This window comes from Phyllobates terribilis, unplaced genomic scaffold (genome assembly GCF_046119375.1).
Source record: "Phyllobates terribilis strain yellow unplaced genomic scaffold, ASM4611937v1 Scaffold_9__5_contigs__length_417890890, whole genome shotgun sequence".
NCBI classification, from domain to species: Eukaryota; Metazoa; Chordata; class Amphibia; order Anura; family Dendrobatidae; genus Phyllobates; species Phyllobates terribilis.
The window spans coordinates 170394331-170419738 of NW_027362769.1; the positions used below are offsets into that span (position 1 = coordinate 170394331).

At 46.4% G+C, this 25408-nt stretch overlaps 1 protein-coding gene across 3 annotated transcripts in view; it reads left to right on the forward strand.

Annotated features, from left to right (window-relative positions):
- Window positions 1-25408, forward strand: part of SPEG (striated muscle enriched protein kinase) — a 347211-nt gene that overhangs the window by 305281 nt on the left and 16522 nt on the right. The window lies entirely within an intron of this gene.

The window sequence follows — 25408 nt, forward strand, 5'->3', positions numbered from 1 at the left end:
GGGCCATTATACTGTATGGAGAACTATGTGGGCCCATTATACTGTATACTGGTTGGCCCGCAACTTTGTCCAAGTTTTTCATTTTGGCTCTCTGTGTGTACAAGTTTGATATCCCTGCTCTACATAGTACATCACTCAGGAGAGCTGACAGATCTTCTATATACTACACAGTAGAGCTGACACATCCTCTATATACAGCATGATACATACTCTATACACTGCACCGCGCAGGACACATCCTCTAGATACAGAGCGTCACAGGATACATCGTCTATACACTGCACAGGAGAGCTGACAGATCCTCTATATACTACACCACACAGGAGAGCTGAGAGATCCTCTATATACTACACCACACAGGACAGATCCTCTATATACTACACCACACAGGAGAGCTGACAGATCCTCTATATACTACACCACACAGGAGAGCTGACAGCTTCTCTTATATACTACACCACACAGGAGAGCTGACAGATCCTCTATATACTACACCACACAGGAGAGCTGACAGATCCTCTATATACTACACCACACAGGAGAGCTGACACATCCTCTATATACTACACCACAAAGGAGAGCTGACACATCCTCTATATACTACACCACACAGGAGAGCTGACAGATCCTCTATATACTACACCACACAGGAGAGCTGACAGATCCTCTATATACTACACCACACAGGAGAGCTGACAGATCCTCTATATACTACACCACACAGGAGAGCTGACAGATCCTCTATATACTACACCACACAGGAGAGCCGACACATCCTCTATATACTACACCACACAGGAGAGCTGACAGATCCTCTATATACTACATCACACAGGAGAGCTGACAGATCCTCTATATACTACACCACACAGGAGAGCTGACACATCCTCTATATACTACACCACACAGGAGAGCTGACAGATCCTCTATATACTACACCACACAGGAGAGCTGACAGATCCTCTATATACTACACCACACAGGAGAGCTGACACATCCTCTATATACTACACCACAAAGGAGAGCTGACACATCCTCTATATACTACACCACACAGGAGAGCTGACACATCCTCTATATACTACACCACACAGGAGAGCTGACAGATCCTCTATATACTACACCGCACAGGAGAGCTGACAGATCCTCTATATACTACACCACACAGGAGAGCTGACAGATCCTCTATATACTACACCACACAGGAGAGCTGACACATCCTCTATATACTACACCACACAGGAGAGCTGACAGATCCTCTATATACTACACCACACAGGAGAGCCGACACATCCTCTATATACTACACCACACAGGAGAGCTGACAGATCCTCTATATACTACACCACACAGGAGAGCTGACAGATCCTCTATATCCTACACCGCACAGGGGAGCTGACAGATCCTCTATATACTACACCACACAGGAGAGCTGACAGATCCTCTATATACTACACCGCACAGGAGAGCTGACAGATCCTCTATATACTACACCACACAGGAGAGCTGACAGATCCTCTATATACTACACCACACAGGAGAGCTGACAGATCCTCTATATACTACACCACACAGGAGAGCTGACAGATCCTCTATATACTACACCACACAGGAGAGCTGACAGATCCTCTATATACTACACCACACAGGAGAGCTGACAGATCCTCTATATACTACACCACACAGGAGAGCTGACAGATCCTCTATATACTACACCACACAGGAGAGCTGACAGATCCTCTATATACTACACCACACAGGAGAGCTGACAGATCCTCTATATACTACACCACACAGGAGAGCTGACAGATCCTCTATATACTACACCACACAGGAGAGCTGACAGATCCTCTATATACTACACCACACAGGAGAGCTGACAGATCCTCTATATACTACACCGCACAGGAGAGCTGACAGATCCTCTATATACTACACCGCACAGGGTAGCTGACAGATCCTCTATATACTACAACACACGGGAGAGCTGACAGATCCTCTATATACTACACCACACGGGAGAGCTGACAGATCCTCTATATACTACACCACACAGGAGAGCTGACAGATCCTCTATATACTACACCACACAGGAGAGCTGACAGATCCTCTATATACTACACCACACAGGAGAGCTGACAGATCCTCTATATACTACACCACACAGGAGAGCTGACAGATCCTCTATATACTACACCACACAGGAGAGCTGACAGATCCTCTATATACTACACCACACAGGAGAGCCGACAGATCCTCTATATACTACACCACACAGAAGAGCCGACAGATCCTCTATATACTACACCACACAGGAGAGCTGACAGATTCTCTATATACTACACCACACAGGAGAGCCGACACATCCTCTATATACTACACCACACAGGAGAGCTGACAGATCCTCTATATACTACACCACACAGGAGAGCTGACAGATCCTCTACATACTATACCACACAGGAGAGCTGACAGATCCTCTGTATACTACACCGCACAGGAGAGCTGACAGATCCTCTATATACTACACCACACAGGAGAGCTGACAGATCATCTATATACTACACCACACAGGAGAGCTGACACATCCTCTATATACTACACCACACAGGAGAGCTGACACATCCTCTATATACTACACCACACAGGAGAGCTGACACATCCTCTATATACTACACCACACAGGAGAGCTGACAGATCCTCTATATACTACACCGCACAGGAGAGAAGACACATCCTCTATATACTACACCACACAGGAGAGCTGACAGATCCTCTATATACTACACCACACAGGAGAGCTGACAGATCCTCTATATACTACACCACACAGGAGAGCTGACACATCCTCTATATACTACACCACACAGGAGAGTTGACAGATCCTATATACTACACCACACAGGAGAGCTGACAGATCCTCTATATACTACACCGCACAGGAGAGCTGACAGATCCTCTATATACTACACCACACAGGAGAGCTGACAGATCCTCTATATACTACACCACACAGGAGAGAAGACACATCCTCTATATACTACACCACACGGGAGAGCTGACACATCCTCTATATACTACACAACACAGGACAGATCCTCTATATACTACACCACACGGGAGAGCTGACAGATCCTCTATATACTACACCACACAGGAGAGCTGACAGATCCTCTACATACTATACCACACAGGAGAGCTGACAGATCCTCTGTATACTACACCGCACAGGAGAGCTGACAGATCCTCTATATACTACACCACACAGGAGAGCTGACACATCCTCTATATACTACACCACACAGGAGAGAAGACACATCCTCTATATACTACACCACACAGGAGAGCTGACAGATCCTCTATATACTACACCACACAGGAGAGCTGACAGATCCTCTATATACTACACCACACAGGAGAGCCGACACATCCTCTATATACTACACCACACAGGACACATCCTCTATATACTACACCACACAGGAGAGCTGACAGATCCTCTATATACTACACCACACAGGAGAGCTGACAGATCCTCTACATACTATACCACACAGGAGAGCTGACAGATCCTCTGTATACTACACCGCACAGGAGAGCTGACAGATCCTCTATATACTACACCACACAGGAGAGCTGACAGATCCTCTATATACTACACCACACAGGAGAGCTGACAGATCCTCTATACACTACACCACACAGGAGAGATGACACATCATCTATATACTACACCACACAGGAGAGCTGACAGATCCTATATACTACACCACACAGGAGAGCTGACAGATCCTCTACATACTACACCACACAGGAGAGCTGACAGATCCTCTATATACTACACCACACAGGAGAGGTGACAGATCCTCTATATACTACACCACACAGGAGAGCTGACAGATCCTCTATATACTACACCACACAGGAGAGCTGACAGATCCTCTACATACTACACCACACAGGAGAGCTGACAGATCCTATATTCTACACCACACAGGAGAGCCGACAGATCCTCTATATACTACACCGCACAAGAGAGCTGACAGATCCTCTATATACTACACCACACAGGAGAGATGACACATCCTCTATATACTACACCACACGGGAGAGCTGACAGATCCTCTATATACTACACCACACAGGAGAGCTGACAGATCCTCTATATACTACACCACACAGGAGAGCTGACAGATCCTCTATATACTACACCACACAGGAGAGCTGACAGATCCTCTATATACTACACCACACAGGAGAGCTGACAGATCCTCTATATACTACACCACACAGGAGAGCTGACAGATCCTCTATATACTACACCACACAGGAGAGCTGACAGATCCTCTATATACTACACCACACAGGAGAGCTGACACATCCTCTATATACTACACCACACAGGAGAGCTGACACATCCTCTATATACTACACCACACAGGAGAGCTGACAGATCCTCTATATACTACACCACACAGGAGAGCTGACAGATCCTCTATATATTACACCACACAGGAGAACCGACACATCCTCTATATACTACACCACACAGGAGAGCGGACAGATCCTCTATATACTACACCACACAGGAGAGCTGACACATCCTCTATATACTACACCACACGGGACCCATCCTCTATATACTACACCACACAGGAGAGCTGACACATCCTCTATATACTACACCACACAGGAGAGCTGACACATCCTCTATATACTACACCACACGGGACCCATCCTCTATATACTACACCACACAGGAGAGCCGACAGATCCTCTATATACTACACCACACAGGAGAGCTGACACATCCTCTATATACTACACCACACAGGAGAGCTGACACATCCTCTATATACTACACCACACAGGAGAGCCGACAGATCCTCTATATACTACACCACACAGGAGAGCTGACACATCCTCTATATACTACACCACACAGGAGAGCCGACACATCCTCTATATACTACACCACACAGGAGAGCTGACAGATCCTCTATATACTACACCACACAGGAGAGCTGACAGATCCTCTATATACTACACCACACAGGAGAGCCGACACGTCCTCTATATACTACACCACACAGGAGAGCCGACAGATCCTCTATATACTACACCACACAGGAGAGCTGACAGATCCTCTATATACTACACCACACAGGAGAGCCGACACATCCTCTATATACTACACCACACAGGAGAGCTGACAGATCCTCTATATACTACACCACACAGGAGAGCCGACAGATCCTCTATATACTACACCACACAGGAGAGCCGACAGATCCTCTATATACTACACCACACAGGAGAGCTGACAGATCCTCTATATACTACACCACACAGGAGAGCCGACAGATCCTCTATATACTACACCACACAGGAGAGCCGACAGATCCTCTATATACTACACCACACAGGAGAGCTGACAGATCCTCTATATACTACACCACACAGGAGAGCTGACAGATCCTCTATATACTACACCACACAGGAGAGCTGACAGATCCTCTATATACTACACCACACAGGAGAGCTGACAGATCCTCTATATACTACACCACACAGGAGAGCTGACAGATCCTCTATATACTACACCACACAGGAGAGCTGACACATCCTCTATATACTACACCACACAGGAGAGCTGACAGATCCTCTATATACTACACCACACAGGAGAGCTGACACATCCTCTATATACTACACCACACAGGAGAGCTGACAGATCCTCTATATACTACACCATATAGGAGAGCTGACACATCCTCTATATACTACACCACACAGGAGAGCTGACACATCCTCTATATACTACACCACACAGGAGAGCTGACAGATCCTCTATATACTACACCACACAGGAGAGCTGACACATCCTCTATATACTACACCACACAGGAGAGCTGACACATCCTCTATATACTACACCACACAGGAGAGCTGACAGATCCTCTATATACTACACCATATAGGAGAGCTGACAGATCCTCTATATACTACACCACACGGGAGAGCCGACAGATCCTCTATATACTACACCACACGGGAGAGCTGACAGATCCTCTATATACTACACCACACAGGACACATCCTCTATATACTACACCACACAGGAGAGCTGACAGATCCTCTATATACTACACCACACAGGAGAGCTGACACATCCTCTATATACTACACCACACAGGAGAGCTGACAGATCCTCTATATACTACACCACACAGGAGAGCCGACAGATCCTCTATATACTACACCACACAGGAGAGCTGACAGATCCTCTATATACTACACCACACAGGAGAGCTGACAGACCCTCTATATACTACACCACACAGGAGAGCTGACAGATCCTCTATATACTACACCACACAGGAGAGCTGACACATCCTCTATATACTACACCACACAGGATAGCTGACACATCCTCTATATACTACACCACACAGGAGAGCTGACACATCCTCTATATACTACACCACACAGGAGAGCTGACAGATCCTCTATATACTACACCACACAGGAGAGCTGACAAATCCTCTATATACTACACCACACAGGAGAGCTGACACATCCTCTATATACTACACCACACAGGAGAGCTGACAGATCCTCTATATACTACACCACACAGAAGAGCTGACAGATCCTCTATATACTACACCGCACAGGAGAGCTGACAGATCCTCTATATACTACACCACACAGGAGAGCCGACAGATCCTGTATATACTACACCACACAGGAGAGCTTACAGATCCTCTATATACTACACCACACAGGAGAGCTGACAGATCCTCTATATACTACACCACACAGGAGAGCTGACAGATCCTCTATATACTACACCACACAGGAGAGCTGACAGATCCTCTATATACTACACCACACAGGAGAGCTGACAGATCCTCTATATACTACACCACACAGGAGAGCTGACAGATCCTCTATATACTACACCACACAGGAGAGCTGACAGATCCTCTATATACTACACCACACAGGAGAGCTGACAGATCCTCTATATACTACACCACACAAGAGAGCCGACAGATCCTCTATATACTACACCACACAGGATAGCTGACACATCCTCTATATACTACACCACACAGGAGAGCTGACACATCCTCTATATACTACACCACACAGGAGAGCTGACACATCCTCTATATACTACACCACACAGGAGAGGTGACAGATCCTCTATATACTACACCACACAGGAGAGCTGACACATCCTCTATATACTACACCACACAGGAGAGCTGACACATCCTCTATATACTACACCACACAGGAGAGCCGACACATCCTCTATATACTACACCACACAGGAGAGCTGACACATCCTCTATATACTACACCACACAGGAGAGCTGACACATCCTCTATATACTACACCACACAGGAGAGCTGACAGATCCTCTATATACTACACCACACAGGAGAGCTGACAAATCCTCTATATACTACACCACACAGGAGAGCTGACAGATCCTCTATATACTACACCGCACAGGAGAGCTGACACATCCTCTATATACTACACCACACAGGAGAGCTGACAGATCCTCTATATACTACACCACACAGGAGAGCAGACACATCCTCTATATACTACACCACACAGGAGAGCTGACAGATCCTCTATATACTACACCACACAGGAGAGCTGACAGATCCTCTATATACTACACCACACAGGAGAGCTGACAGATCCTCTATATACTACACCACTCAGGAGAGCTGACACATCCTCTATATACTACACCACACAGGAGAGCTGACAGATCCTCTATATACTACACCACACAGGAGAGCTGACACATCCTCTATATACTACACCACACAGGAGAGCTGACACATCCTCTATATACTACACCACACAGGAGAGCTGACACATCCTCTATATACTACACCACACAGGATAGCTGACAGATCCTCTATATACTACACCACACAGGATAGCTGACACATGCTCTATATACTACACCACACAGGATAGCTGACAGATCCTCTATATACTACACCACACAGGAGAGCTGACACATCCTCTATATACTACACCACACAGGATAGCTGACAGATCCTCTATATACTACACCACACAGGATAGCTGACACATGCTCTATATACTACACCACACGGGACACATCCTCTATATACTACACCACACAGGAGAGATGACAGATCCTCTATATACTACACCACACAGGAGAGCTGACACATCCTCTATATACTACACCACACAGGAGAACTGACAGATCCTCTATATACTACACCACACAGGAGAGCCGACAGATCCTCTATATACTACACCTCACAGGAGAGCCGACAGACCCTCTATATACTACACCACACAGGAGAGGTGACACATCCTCTATATACTACACCACACAGGAGAGCTGACACATGCTCTATATACTACACCACACAGGATAGCTGACACATGCTCTATATACTACACCACACGGGACACATCCTCTATATACTACACCACACAGGAGAGCTGACAGACCCTCTATATACTACACCACACAGGAGAGCTGACAGATCCTCTATATACTACACCACACAGGAGAGCTGACAGACCCTCTATATACTACACCACACAGGAGAGCTGACAGATCCTCTATATACTACACCACACAGGAGAGCTGAGAGATCCTCTATATACTACACCACACAGGAGAGCTGACAGATCCTCTATATACTACACCACACAGGAGAGCTGACAGATCCTCTATATACTACACCACACAGGAGAGCTGACAGATCCTCTATATACTACACCACACAGGAGAGCTGACACATCCTCTATATACTACACCACACAGGAGAGCTGACAGATCCTCTATATACTACACCACACAGGATAGCTGACAGATCCTCTATATACTACACCGCACAGGGGAGCTGACAGATCCTCTATATACTACACCACACAGGAGAGCTGACAGATCCTCTATATACTACACCACACAGGAGAGCTGACACATCCTCTATATACTACACCACACAGGAGAGCTGACAGATCCTCTATATACTACACCACACAGGAGAGCTGACAGATCCTCTATATACTACACCACACAGGAGAGCTGACAGATCCTCTATATACTACACCACACAGGAGAGCTGACACATCCTCTATATACTACACCACACAGGAGAGCTGACACATCCTCTATATACTACACCACACAGGAGAGCTGACAGATCCTCTATATACTACACCACACAGGATAGCTGACAGATCCTCTATATACTACACCGCACAGGGGAGCTGACAGATCCTCTATATACTACACCACACAGGAGAGCTGACAGATCCTCTATATACTACACCACACAGGAGAGCTGACACATCCTCTATATACTACACCACACAGGAGAGCTGACAGATCCTCTATATAGTACACCACACAGGAGAGCTGACACATCCTCTATATACTACACCACACAGGAGAGCTGACACATTCTATATATACTACACCACACAGGAGAGCTGACAGATCCTCTATATACTACACCACACAGGAGAGCTGACACATTCTCAATATACTACACCACACAGGAGAGCTGACAGATCCTCTATATACTACACCACACAGGAGAGCTGACACATCCTCTATATACTACACCACACAGGAGAGCTGACAGATCCTCTATATACTACACCACACAGGAGAGCTGACACATCCTCTATATACTACACCACACAGGAGAGCTGACAGATCCTCTATATACTACACCACACAGGAGAGCTGACAGATCCTCTATATACTACACCACACAGGAGAGCTGACACATTCTCTATATACTACACCACACAGGAGAGCTGACACATCCTCTATATACTACACCACACAGGAGAGCCGACACATCCTCTATATACTACACCACACAGGAGAGCTGACACATTCTCTATATACTACACCACACAGGAGAGCTGACAGATCCTCTATATACTACACCACACAGGAGAGCTGACACATCCTCTATATACTACACCACACAGGAGAGCTGACAGATCCTCTATATACTACACCACACAGGAGAGCTGACACATCCTCTATATACTACACCACACAGGAGAGCCGACACATCCTCTATATACTACACCACACAGGAGAGCAGACACATCCTCTATATACTACACCACACAGGAGAGCCGACAGATCCTCTATATACTACACCACACAGGAGAGCCGACACATCCTCTATATACTACACCACACAGGAGAGCTGACACATCCTCTATATACTGCACCACACAGGAGAGCTGACAGATCCTCTATATACTACACCACACAGGAGAGCTGACAGATCCTCTATATACTACACCAAACAGGAGAGCTGACACATCCTCTATATACTACACCACACAGGAGAGCCGACAGATCCTCTATATACTACACCACACAGGAGAGCCGACACATCCTCTATATACTACACCACACAGGAGAGCCGACACATCCTCTATATACTACACCACACAGGAGAGCTGACACATCCTCTATATACTGCACCACACAGGAGAGCTGACAGATCCTCTATATACTACACCACACAGGAGAGCTGACAGATCCTCTATATACTACACCACACAGGAGAGCTGACACATCCTCTATATACTGCACCACACAGGAGAGCTGACAGATCCTCTATATACTACACCACACAGGAGAGCTGACACATCCTCTATATACTACACCACACAGGAGAGCTGACAGATCCTCTATATACTACACCACACAGGAGAGCTGACACATCCTCTATATACTACACCACACAGGAGAGCTGACACATCCTCTATATACTACACCACACAGGAGAGCCGACACATCCTCTATATACTACACCACACAGGAGAGCTGACACATCCTCTATATACTACACCACACAGGAGAGCTGACAGATCCTCTATATACTACACCACACAGGAGAGCCGACACATCCTCTATATACTACACCACACAGGAGAGCTGACACATCCTCTATATACTACACCACACAGGAGAGCTGACAGATCCTCTATATACTACACCACACAGGAGAGCTGACACATCCTCTATATACTACACCACACAGGAGAGCTGACACATCCTCTATATACTACACCACACGGGAGAGCTGACAGATCCTCTATATACTACACCACACAGGAGAGCCGACGCATCCTCTATATACTACACCACACGGGAGAGCTGACAGATCCTCTATATACTACACCACACGGGAGAGCTGACAGATCCTCTATATACTACACCACACGGGAGAGCTGACAGATCCTCTATATACTACACCACACAGGAGAGCTGACAGATCCACTATATACTACACCACACAGGAGAGCTGACACATCCTCTATATACTACACCACACAGGAGAGCTGACACATCCTCTATATACTACACCACACAGGAGAGCTGACAGATCCTCTATATACTACACCACACAGGAGAGCTGACACATCCTCCATATACTACACCACACAGGAGAGCTGACAGATCCTCAATATACTACACCACACAGGAGAGCTGACAGATCCTCAATATACTACACCACACAGGAGAGCTGACAGATCCTCTATATACTACACCACACAGGAGAGCTGACAGATCCTCTATATACTACACCACACAGGAGAGCTGACACATCCTCTATATACTACACCACACAGGAGAGCTGACAGATCCTCTATATACTACACCACACAGGAGAGCTGACACATCCTCTATATACTACACCACCCAGGAGAGCTGACAGATCCTCTATATACTACACCACACAGGAGAGCTGACAGATCCTCTATATACTACACCACACAGGAGAGCTGACAGATCCTCTATATACTACACCACACAGGAGAGCTGACACATCCTCTATATACTACACCACACAGGAGAGCTGACAGATCCTCTATATACTACACCACACAGGAGAGCTGACAGATCCTCTATATACTACACCACACAGGAGAGCTGACAGATCCTCTATATACTACACCACACAGGAGAGCTGACAGATCCTCTATATACTACACCACACAGGAGAGCTGACACATTCTCTATATACTACACCACACAGGAGAGCTGACAGATCCTCTATATACTACACCACACAGGAGAGCTGACACATCCTCTATATACTACACCACACAGGAGAGCTGACAGATCCTCTATATACTACACCACACAGGAGAGCTGACACATCCTCTATATACTACACCACACAGGAGAGCCGACACATCCTCTATATACTACACCGCACAGGAGAGCCGACAGATCCTCTATATACTACACCACACAGGAGCGCTGACAGATCCTCTATATACTACACCACACAGGAGAGCTGACAGATCCTCTATATACTACACCACACAGGAGAGCTGACAGATCCTCTATATACTACACCACACAGGGGAGCTGACAGATCCTCTATATAGTACACCACACTGGAGAGCTGACAGATCCTCTATATACTACACCACACAGGAGAGCTGACACATCCTCTATATACTACACCACACAGGAGAGCTGACACATCCTCTATATACTACACCACACAGGAGAGCTGACAGATCCTCTGTATACTACACCACACGGGAGAGCTGACAGATCCTCTATATACTACACCACACGGGAGAGCTGACAGATCCTCTATATACTACACCACACGGGAGAGCTGACAGATCCTCTATATACTACACCACACGGGAGAGCTGACAGATCCTCTATATACTACACCACACAGGAGAGCTGACACATCCTCTTTATACTACACCACACGGGAGAGCTGACAGATCCTCTATATACTACACCACACAGGAGAGCTGACAGATCCTCTATATACTACACCACACAGGAGAGCTGACAGATCCTCTATATACTACACCACACAGGAGAGCCGACACATCCTCTATATACTACACCACACAGGAGAGCTGACACATCCTCTATATACTACACCACACAGGAGAGCCGACAGATCCTCTATACACTACACCACACAGGAGAGCTGACAGATCCTCTATATACTACACCACACAGGAGAGCCGACAGATCCTCTATACACTACACCACACAGGAGAGCCGACAGATCCTCTATACACTACACCACACAGGAGAGCCGACAGATCGTCTATATACTACACCACACAGGAGAGCCGACAGATCCTCTATATACTACACCACACGGGAGAGCTGACAGATCCTCTATATACTACACCAAACGGGAGAGCCGACAGATCCTCTATATACTACACCACACTGGAGAGCTGACAGACCCTCTATATACTACACCACACAGGAGAGCTGACACATCCTCTATATACTACACCACACAGGAGAGCTGACAAATCCTCTATATACTACACCACACAGGAGAGCTGACACATCCTCTATATACTACACCACACAGGAGAGCCGACAGATCCTCTATATACTACACCACACAGGAGAGCCGACAGATCCTCTATATACTACACCACACAGGAGAGCTGACAGATCCTCTATATACTACACCACACAGGAGAGCTGACAGATCCTCTATATACTACACCACACAGGAGAGCTGACAGATCCTCTATATACTACACCACACGGGAGAGCTGACAGATCCTCTATATACTACACCAAACGGGAGAGCCGACAGATCCTCTATATACTACACCACACTGGAGAGCTGACAGATCCTCTATATACTACACCACACAGGAGAGCTGACACATCCTCTATATACTACACCATACAGGAGAGCTGACAAATCCTCTATATACTACACCACACAGGAGAGCTGACACATCCTCTATATACTACACCACACAGGAGAGCCGACAGATCCTCTATATACTACACCACACAGGAGAGCTGACAGATCCTCTATATACTACACCACACAGGAGAGCCGACAGATCCTCTATATACTACACCACACAGGAGAGCTGACAGATCCTCTATATACTACACCACACAGGAGAGCTGACAGATCCTCTATATACTACACCACACAGGAGAGCTGACACATCCTCTATATACTACACCACACAGGAGAGCCGACAGATCCTCTATATACTACACCACACAGGAGAGCTGACAGATCCTCTATATACTACACCACACAGGAGAGCTGACAGATCCTCTATATACTACACCACACAGGAGAGCTGACAAATCCTCTATATACTACACCACACAGGAGAGTTGACACATCCTTTATATACTACACCACACAGGAGAGCTGACACATCCTCTATATACTACACCACACAGGAGAGCTGACAGATCCTCTATATACTACACCACACAGGAGAGCTGACACATCCTCTATATACTACACCACACAGGAGAGCTGACAGATCCTCTATATACTACACCACACAGGAGAGCTGACACATCCTCTATATACTACACCACACAGGAGAGCTGACAGACCCTCTATATACTACACCACACAGGAGAGCTGACACATCCTCTATATACTACACCACACAGGAGAGCCGACACATCCTCTATATACTGCACCACACAGGAGAGCGGACACATCCTCTATATACTACACCACACAGGAGAGCCGACACATCCTCTATATACTACACCGCACAGGAGAGCCGACAGATCCTCTATATACTACACCACACAGGAGTGCTGACACATCCTCTATATACTACACCACACAGGAGAGCTGACAGATCCTCTATATACTACACCACACAGGAGAGCTGACAGATCCTCTATATACTACACCACACAGGAGAGCTGACAGATGCTCTATATACTACACCGCACAGGAGAGCTGACAAATCCTCTATATACTACACCGCACAGGAGAGCTGACACATCCTCTATATACTACACCGCACAGGAGAGCCGACAGATCCTCTATATACTACACCACACAGGAGTGCTGACACATCCTCTATATACTACACCACACAGGAGAGCTGACAGATGCTCTATATACTACACCACACAGGAGAGCCGACACATCCTCTATATACTACACCACACAGGAGAGCTGACACATCCTCTATACACTACACCACACAGGACACATCCTCTATATACTACACCACACAGGAGAGCTGACAGATCCTCTATATACTACACCACACAGGAGAGCTGACACATCCTCTATATACTACACCACACAGGAGAGCCGACAGATCCTCTATATACTACACCACACAGGAGTGCTGACACATCCTCTATATACTACACCACACAGGAGAGCCGACACGTCCTCTATATACTACACCACACAGGAGAGCTGACAGATCCTCTATATACTACACCACACAGGAGAGCTGACAGATCCTCTATACACTACACCACACAGGACACATCCTCTATATACTACACCACACAGGAGAGCTGACAGATCCTCTATATACTACACCACACAGGAGAGCTGACACATCCTCTATATACTACACCGCACAGGAGAGCTGACACATCCTCTATACACTACACCACACAGGACACATCCTCTATATACTACACCACACAGGAGAGCTGACAGATCCTCTATATACTACACCACACAGGAGAGCTGACACATCCTCTATATACTACACCACACAGGAGAGCCGACAGATCCTCTATATACTACACCACACAGGAGTGCTGACACATCCTCTATATACTACACCACACAGGAGAGCCGACACATCCTCTATATACTACACCACACAGGAGAGCTGACAGATCCTCTATATACTACACCACACAGGAGAGCGGACACATCCTGTATATACTACACCACACAGGAGAGCCGACACATCCTCTATATACTACACCACACAGGAGAGCTGACAGATCCTCTATATACTACACCACACAGGAGAACTGACAGATCCTCTATATACTACACCACACAGGAGAGCTGACAGATCCTCTATATACTACACCACACAGGAGAGCTGACAGATCCTCTATATACTACACCACACAGGAGAGCTGACACATCTTCTATATACTACACCACACAGGAGAGCTGACAGATCCTCTATATACTACACCACACAGGAGAGCTGACACATCCTCTATATACTACACCACACAGGAGAGCTGACACATCTTCTATATACTACACCACACAGGAGAGCTGACAGATCCTCTATACACTACACCACACAGGAGAGCTGACAGATCCTCTATATACTACACCACACAGGAGAGCTGACACATCCTCTATATACTACACCACACAGGAGAGGTGACACATCCTCTATATACTACACCACAAAGGAGAGCTGACAGATCCTCTATATACTACACCACACAGGAGAGGTGACACATCCTCTATATACTACACCACACAGGAGAGCTGACACATCCTCTATATACTACACCACACAGGAGAGCTGACACATCCTCTATATACTACACCACACAGGAGAGCTGACAGATCCTCTATATACTACACCACACAGGAGAGCTGACACATCCTCTATATACTACACCACACAGGAGAGCTGACACATCCTCTATATACTACACCACACAGGAGAGCCGACGCATCCTCTATATACTACACCACACAGGAGAGCCGACGCATCCTCTATATACTACACCACACAGGATAGCTGACACATCCTCTATATACTACACCACACAGGAGAGCCGACGCATCCTCTATATACTACACCACACAGGAGAGCTGACGCATCCTCTATATACTACACCACACAGGAGAGATGACAGATCCTCTATATACTACACCACACAGGAGAGCTGACAGATGCTCTATATACTACACCACACAGGAGAGCCGACAGATCCTCTATATACTACACCACACAGGAGAGCTGACACATCCTCTATATACTACACCACACAGGAGAGCTGACAGATCCTCTATATACTACACCACACAGGACAGCCGACAGATCCTCTATATACTACACCACACAGGAGAGCTGACAAATCCTCTATATACTACACCACACGGGAGAGCTGACAGATCCTCTATATACTACACCACACAGGAGAGCTGACACATCCTCTATATACTACACCACACAGGAGAGCTGACACATCCTCTATATACTACACCACACAGGAGAGCTGACACATCCTCTATATACTACACCACACAGGAGAGGTGACAGATCCTCTATATACTACACCACACAGGAGAGCTGACAGATCCTCTATATACTACACCACACGGGAGAGCTGACAGATCCTCTATATACTACACCACACAGGAGAGCTGACAGATCCTCTATATACTACACCACATAGGAGAGCTGACAGATCCTCTATATACTACACCACACAGGAGAGCTGACACATCCTCTATATACTACACCACACAGGAGAGCTGACAGATCCTCTATATACTACACCACACAGGAGAGCTGACACATCCTCTATATACTACACCACACAGGAGAGCTGACAGATCCTCTATATACTACACCACACAGGAGAGCTGACAGATCCTCTATATACTACACCACACAGAAGAGCTGACACATCCTCTATATACTACACCACACAGGAGAGCCGACACATCCTCTATATACTACACCACACAGGAGAGCCGACACATCCTCTATATACTACACCACACAGGAGAGCTGACAGATCCTCTATACACTACACCACACAGGAGAGCCGACACATCCTCTATATACTACACCACACAGGAGAGCTGACAGATCCTCTATATACTACACCACACAGGAGAGCTGACAGATCCTCTATATACTACACCACACAGGAGAGCTGACACATCCTCTATATACTACACCGCACAGGAGAGCCGACACATCCTCTATATACTACACCGCACAGGAGAGCCGACACATCCTCTATATACTACACCGCACAGGAGAGCCGACAGATCCTCTATATACTACACCGCACAGGAGAGCCGACACATCCTCTATATACTACACCACACAGGAGAGCTGACAGATCCTCTATATACTACACCACACAGGAGAGCTGACACATCCTCTATATACTACACCACACAGGAGAGCTGACACATCCTCTATATACTACACCACACAGGAGAGCTGACACATCCTCGATATACTACACCACACAGGAGAGCCGACAGATCCTCTATATACTACACCACACAGGAGAGCCGACAGATCCTCTATATACTACACCACACAGGAGAGCCGACACATCCTCTATATACTACACCACACAGGAGAGCCGACAGATCCTCTATATACTACACCACACAGGAGAGCCGACAGATCCTCTATATACTACACCACACAGGAGAGCTGACAGATCCTCTATATACTACACCACACAGGAGAGCTGACAGATCCTCTATATACTACACCACACAGGAGAGCTGACAGATCCTCTATATACTACACCACACAGGAGAGCTGACAGATCCTCTATATACTACACCACACAGGAGAGCTGACAGATCCTCTATATACTACACCACACAGGAGAGCTGACAGATCCTCTATATACTACACCACACAGGAGAGCTGACAGATCCTCTATATACTACACCACACAGGAGAGCTGACACATCCTCTATATACTTCACCACACAGGAGAGCTGACACATCCTCTATATACTACACCACACAGGAGAGCCGACAGATCCTCTATATACTACACCACACAGGAGAGCTGACAGATCCTCTATATACTACACCACACAGGAGAGCTGACAGATCCTCTATATACTACACCACACAGGAGAGCCGACAGATCCTCTATATACTACACCACACAGGAGAGCCGACAGATCCTCTATATACTACACCACACAGGAGAGCCGACACATCCTCTATATACTACACCACACAGGAGAGCTGACAGATCCTCTATATACTACACCACACAGGAGAGCCGACAGATCCTCTATATACTACACCACACAGGAGAGCTGACAGATCCTCTATATACTACACCACACAGGAGAGCTGACAGATCCTCTATATACTACACCACACAGGAGAGCCGACAGATCCTCTATATACTACACCACACAGGAGAGCCGACACATCCTCTATATACTACACCACACAGGAGAGCCGACACATCCTCTATATACTACACCACACAGGAGAGCTGACAGATCCTCTATATACTACACCACACAGGAGAGCCGACAGATCCTCTATATACTACACCACACAGGAGAGCCGACACATCCTCTATATACTACACCACACAGGAGAGCTGACAGATCCTCTATATACTACACCACACAGGAGAGCTGACAGATCCTCTATATACTACACCACACAGGAGAGCCGACACATCCTCTATATACTACACCACACAGGAGAGCTGACACATCCTCTATATACTACACCACACAGGAGAGCTGACACATCCTCTATATACTACACCACACAGGAGAGCTGACACATCCTCTATATACTACACCACACAGGAGAGCTGACAGATCCTCTATATACTACACCACACAGGAGAGCCGACAGATCCTCTATATACTACACCACACAGGAGAGCCGACACATCCTCTATATACTACACCACACAGGAGAGCTGACAGATCCTCTATATACTACACCACACAGGAGAGCTGACACATCCTCTATATACTACACCACACAGGACAGCCGACACATCCTCTATACACTACACCACACAGGAGAGCCGACAGATCCTCTATACACTACACCACACAGGAGAGCCGACACATCCTCTATATACTACACCACACAGGAGAGCTGACAGATCCTCTATATACTACACCACACAGGAGAGCTGACACATCCTCTATATACTACACCACACAGGAGAGCTGACAGATCCTCTATACACTACACCACACAGGAGAGCCGACACATCCTCTATATACTACACCACACAGGAGAGCCGACAGATCCTCTATATACTACACCACACAGGAGAGCTGACACATCCTCTATATACTACACCACACAGGAGAGCTGACAGATCCTCTATATACTACACCAAACAGGAGAGCCGACAGATCCTCTATATACTACACCACACAGGAGAGCCGACAGATCCTCTATATACTACACCACACAGGAGAGCTGACAGATCCTCTATATACTACACCACACAGGAGAGCTGACAGATCCTCTATATACTACACCACACAGGAGAGCCGACAGATCCTCTATATACTACACCACACAGGAGAGCCGACAGATCCTCTATATACTACACCACACAGGAGAGCCGACAGATCCTCTATATACTACACCACACAGGAGAGCCGACAGATCCTCTATATACTACACCACACAGGAGAGCCGACAGATCCTCTATATACTACACCACACAGGAGAGCCGACACATCCTCTATATACTACACCACACAGGAGAGCCGACAGATCCTCTATATACTACACCACACAGGAGAGCTGACAGATCCTCTATATACTACACCACACAGGAGAGCCGACACATCCTCTATATACTACACCACACAGGAGATCTGACAGATTCTCTATATACTACACCACACAGGAGAGCTGACAGATCCTCTATATACTACACCACACAGGAGAGCCGACACATCCTCTATATACTACACCACACAGGAGATCTGACAGATTCTCTATATACTACACCACACAGGAGAGCTGACAGATCCTCTATATACTACACCACACAGGAGAGCTGACAGATCCTCTATATACTACACCACACAGGAGAGCTGACACATCCTCTATATACTACACCACACAGGAGAGCTGACAGATCCTCTATATACTACACCACACAGGAGAGCTGACAGATCCTCTATATACTACACCACACAGGAGAGCTGACACATCCTCTATATACTACACCACACAGGAGAGCCGACACATCCTCTATATACTGCACCACACAGGAGAGCTGACAGATCCTCTATATACTACACCACACAGGAGAGCCGACACATCCTCTATATACTACACCACACAGGAGAGCTGACAGATCCTCTATATACTACACCACACAGGAGAGCTGACAGATCCTCTATATACTACACCACACAGGAGAGCTGACAGATCCTCTATATACTACACCACACAGGAGAGCTGACAGATCCTCTATATACTACACCACACAGGAGAGCTGACAGATCCTCTATATACTACACCACACAGGAGAGCTGACAGATCCTCTATATACTACACCACACAGAAGAGCTAACAGATCCTCTATATACTACACCACACAGGAGAGCTGACAGATCCTCTATATACTACACCACACAGGAGAGCTGACACATCCTCTATATACTACACCACACAGGAGAGCTGACACATCCTCTATATACTGCACCACACAGGAGAGCTGACAGATCCTCTATATACTACACCACACAGGAGAGCTGACACATCCTCTATATACTTCACCACACAGTAGAGCTGACAGATCCTCTATATACTACACCACACAGGAGAGCTAACAGATCCTCTATATACTACACCACACAGGAGAGCTGACAGATCCTCTATATACTACACCACACAGGAGAGCTGACAGATCCTCTATATACTGCACCACACAGGAGAGCTGACACATCCTCTATATACTACACCACACAGGAGAGCTGACACATCCTCTATATACTGCACCACACAGGAGAGCTGACAGATCCTCTATATACTACACCACACAGGAGAGCTGACACATCCTCTATATACTTCACCACACAGTAGAGCTGACAGATCCTCTATATACTACACCACACAGGAGAGCTAACAGATCCTCTATATACTACACCACACAGGAGAGCTGACAGATCCTCTATATACTACACCACACAGGAGAGCTGACAGATCCTCTATATACTACACCACACAGGAGAGCTGACAGATCCTCTATATACTACACCACACAGGAGAGCTGACAGATCCTCTATATACTACACCACACAGGAGAGCTGACAGATCCTCTATATACTACACCACACAGGAGAGCTGACAGATCCTCTATATACTACACCACACAGGAGAGCTGACAGATCCTCTATATACTACACCACACAGGAGAGCTGACAGATCCTCTATATACTACACCACACAGGAGAGCTGACACATCCTCCATATACTACACCACACAGGAGAGCTGACACATCCTCTATATACTACACCACACAGGAGAGCTGACACATCCTCTATATACTACACCACACAGGAGAGCTGACAGATCCTCTATATACTACACCACACAGGAGAGCTGACAGATCCTCTATATACTACACCACACAGGAGAGCCGACAGATCCTCTATATACTACACCACACAGGAGAGCTGACAAATCCTCTATATACTACACCACACAGGAGAGCTGACACATCCTCTATATACTACACCACACAGGAGAGCTGACACATCCTCTATATACTACACCACACAGGAGAGCTGACACATCCTCTATATACTACACCACACAGGAGAGCCGACACATCCTCTATATACTACACCACACAGGAGAGCCGACAGATCCTCTATATACTACACCACACAGGAGAGCTGACACATCCTCTATATACTACACCACACAGGAGAGCTGACAGATCCTCTATATACTACACCACACAGGAGAGCTGACAGATCCTCTATATACTACACCACACAGGAGAGCTGACAGATCCTCTATATACTACACCACACAGGAGAGCTGACAGATCCTCTATATACTACACCACACAGGAGAGCTGACAGATCCTCTATATACTACACCACACAGGAGAGCTGACAGATCCTCTATATACTACACCACACAGGAGAGCTTACAGATCCTCTATATACTACACCACACAGGAGAGCTGACACATCCTCTATATACTACACCACACAGGAGAGCTGACACATCCTCTATATACTACACCACACAGGAGAGCTGACAGATCCTCTATATACTACACCACACAGGAGAGCTGACAGATCCTCTATATACTACACCACACAGGAGAGCTGACAGATCCTCTATATACTACACCACACAGGAGAGCTGACAGATCCTCTATATACTACACCACACAGGAGAGCTGACAGATCCTCTATATACTACACCACACAGGAGAGCTTACAGATCCTCTATATACTACACCACACAGGAGAGCCGACACATCCTCTATATACTACACCACACAGGAGAGCTGACAGATCCTCTATATACTACACCACACAGGAGAGCCGACAGATCCTCTATATACTACACCACACAGGAGAGCTGACAGATCCTCTATATACTACACCACACAGGAGAGCTGACAGATCCTCTATATACTACACCACACAGGAGAGCTGACACATCCTCTATATACTACACCACACAGGAGAGCTGACACATCCTCTATATACTACACCACACAGGAGAGCTGACACATCCTCTATATACTACACCACACAGGAGAGCTGACACATCCTCTATATACTACACCACACAGGAGAGCTGACACATCCTCTATATACTACACCACACAGGAGAGCTGACACATCCTCTATATACTACACCACACAGGAGAGCCGACACATCCTCTATATACTACACCACACAGGAGAGCTGACAGATCCTCTATATACTACACCACACAGGAGAGCTGACAGATCCTCTATATACTACACCACACAGGAGAGCTGACAGATCCTCGATACACTACACCACACAGGAGAGTTGACAGATTCTCTATATAATACAACACACAGGAGAGCTGACAGATCCTCTATATACTACACCACACAGGAGAGCTGACAGATCCTCTATATACTACACCACACAGGAGAGCTAACAGATCCTCTATATACTACACCACACAGGAGAGCTGACACATCCTCTATATACTACACCACACAGGAGAGCCGACACATCCTCTATATACTACACCACACAGGAGAGCTGACAGATCCTCTATATACTACACCACACAGGAGAGCTGACAGATCCTCTATATACTACACCACACAGGAGAGCTGACAGACCCTCTATATACTACACCACACAGGAGAGCTGACAGATCCTCTATATACTACACCACACAGGAGAGCTGACACATCCTCTATATACTACACCACACAGGATAGCTGACACATCCTCTATATACTACACCACACAGGATAGCTGACACATCCTCTATATACTATACCACACAGGAGAGCTGACACATCCTCTATATACTACACCACACAGGAGAGCTGACAAATCCTCTATATACTACACCACACAGGAGAGCTGACACATCCTCTATATACTACACCACACAGGAGAGCTGACAGATCCTCTATATACTACACCACACAGGATAGCTGACAGATCCTCTATATACTACACCGCACAGGGGAGCTGACAGATCCTCTATATACTACACCACACAGGAGAGCTGACAGATCCTCTATATACTACACCACACAGGAGAGCTGACACATCCTCTATATACTACACCACACAGGAGAGCTGACACATCCTCTATATACTACACCACACAGGAGAGCTGACAGATCCTCTATATACTGCACCACACAGGAGAGCTGACACATCCTCTATATACTACACCACACAGGAGAGCTGACAGATCCTCTATATACTACACCAGACAGGAGAGCTGACAGATCCTCTATATACTACACCACTCAGGAGAGCTGACACATCCTCTATATACTACACCACACAGGAGAGCTGACAGATCCTCTATATACTACACCACACAGGAGAGCTGACACATCCTCTATATACTACACCACACAGGAGAGCCGACGCATCCTCTATATGCTACACCACACAGGAGAGCTGACAGACCATCTATATACTACACCACAAAGGAGAGCTGACAGATCCTCTATACACTACACCACACAGGAGAGCTGACAGATCCTCTATATACTACACCACACAGGAGAGCTGACACATCCTCTATATACTACACCACACAGGAGAGCTGACAGATCCTCTATATACTACACCACAAAGGAGAGCCGACACATCCTCTATATACTATACCACACAGGAGAGCTGACAGATCCTCTATATACTACACCACACAGGAGAGCTGACACATCCTCTATATACTACACCACACAGGAGAGCTGACAGATCCTCTATATACTACACCACACAGGAGAGCTGACAGATCCTCTATATACTACACCACACAGGAGAGCTGACACATCCTCTATATACTACACCACACAGGAGAGCTGACAGATCCTCTATATACTACACCACACAGGAGAGCTGACACATCCTCTATATACTACACCACCCAGGAGAGCTGACAGATCCTCTATATACTACACCACACAGGAGAGCTGACAGATCCTCTATATACTACACCACACAGGAGAGCTGACACATCCTCTATATACTACACCACACAGGAGAGCTGACAGATCCTCTATATACTACACCACACAGGAGAGCTGACAGATCCTCTATATACTACACCACACAGGAGAGCT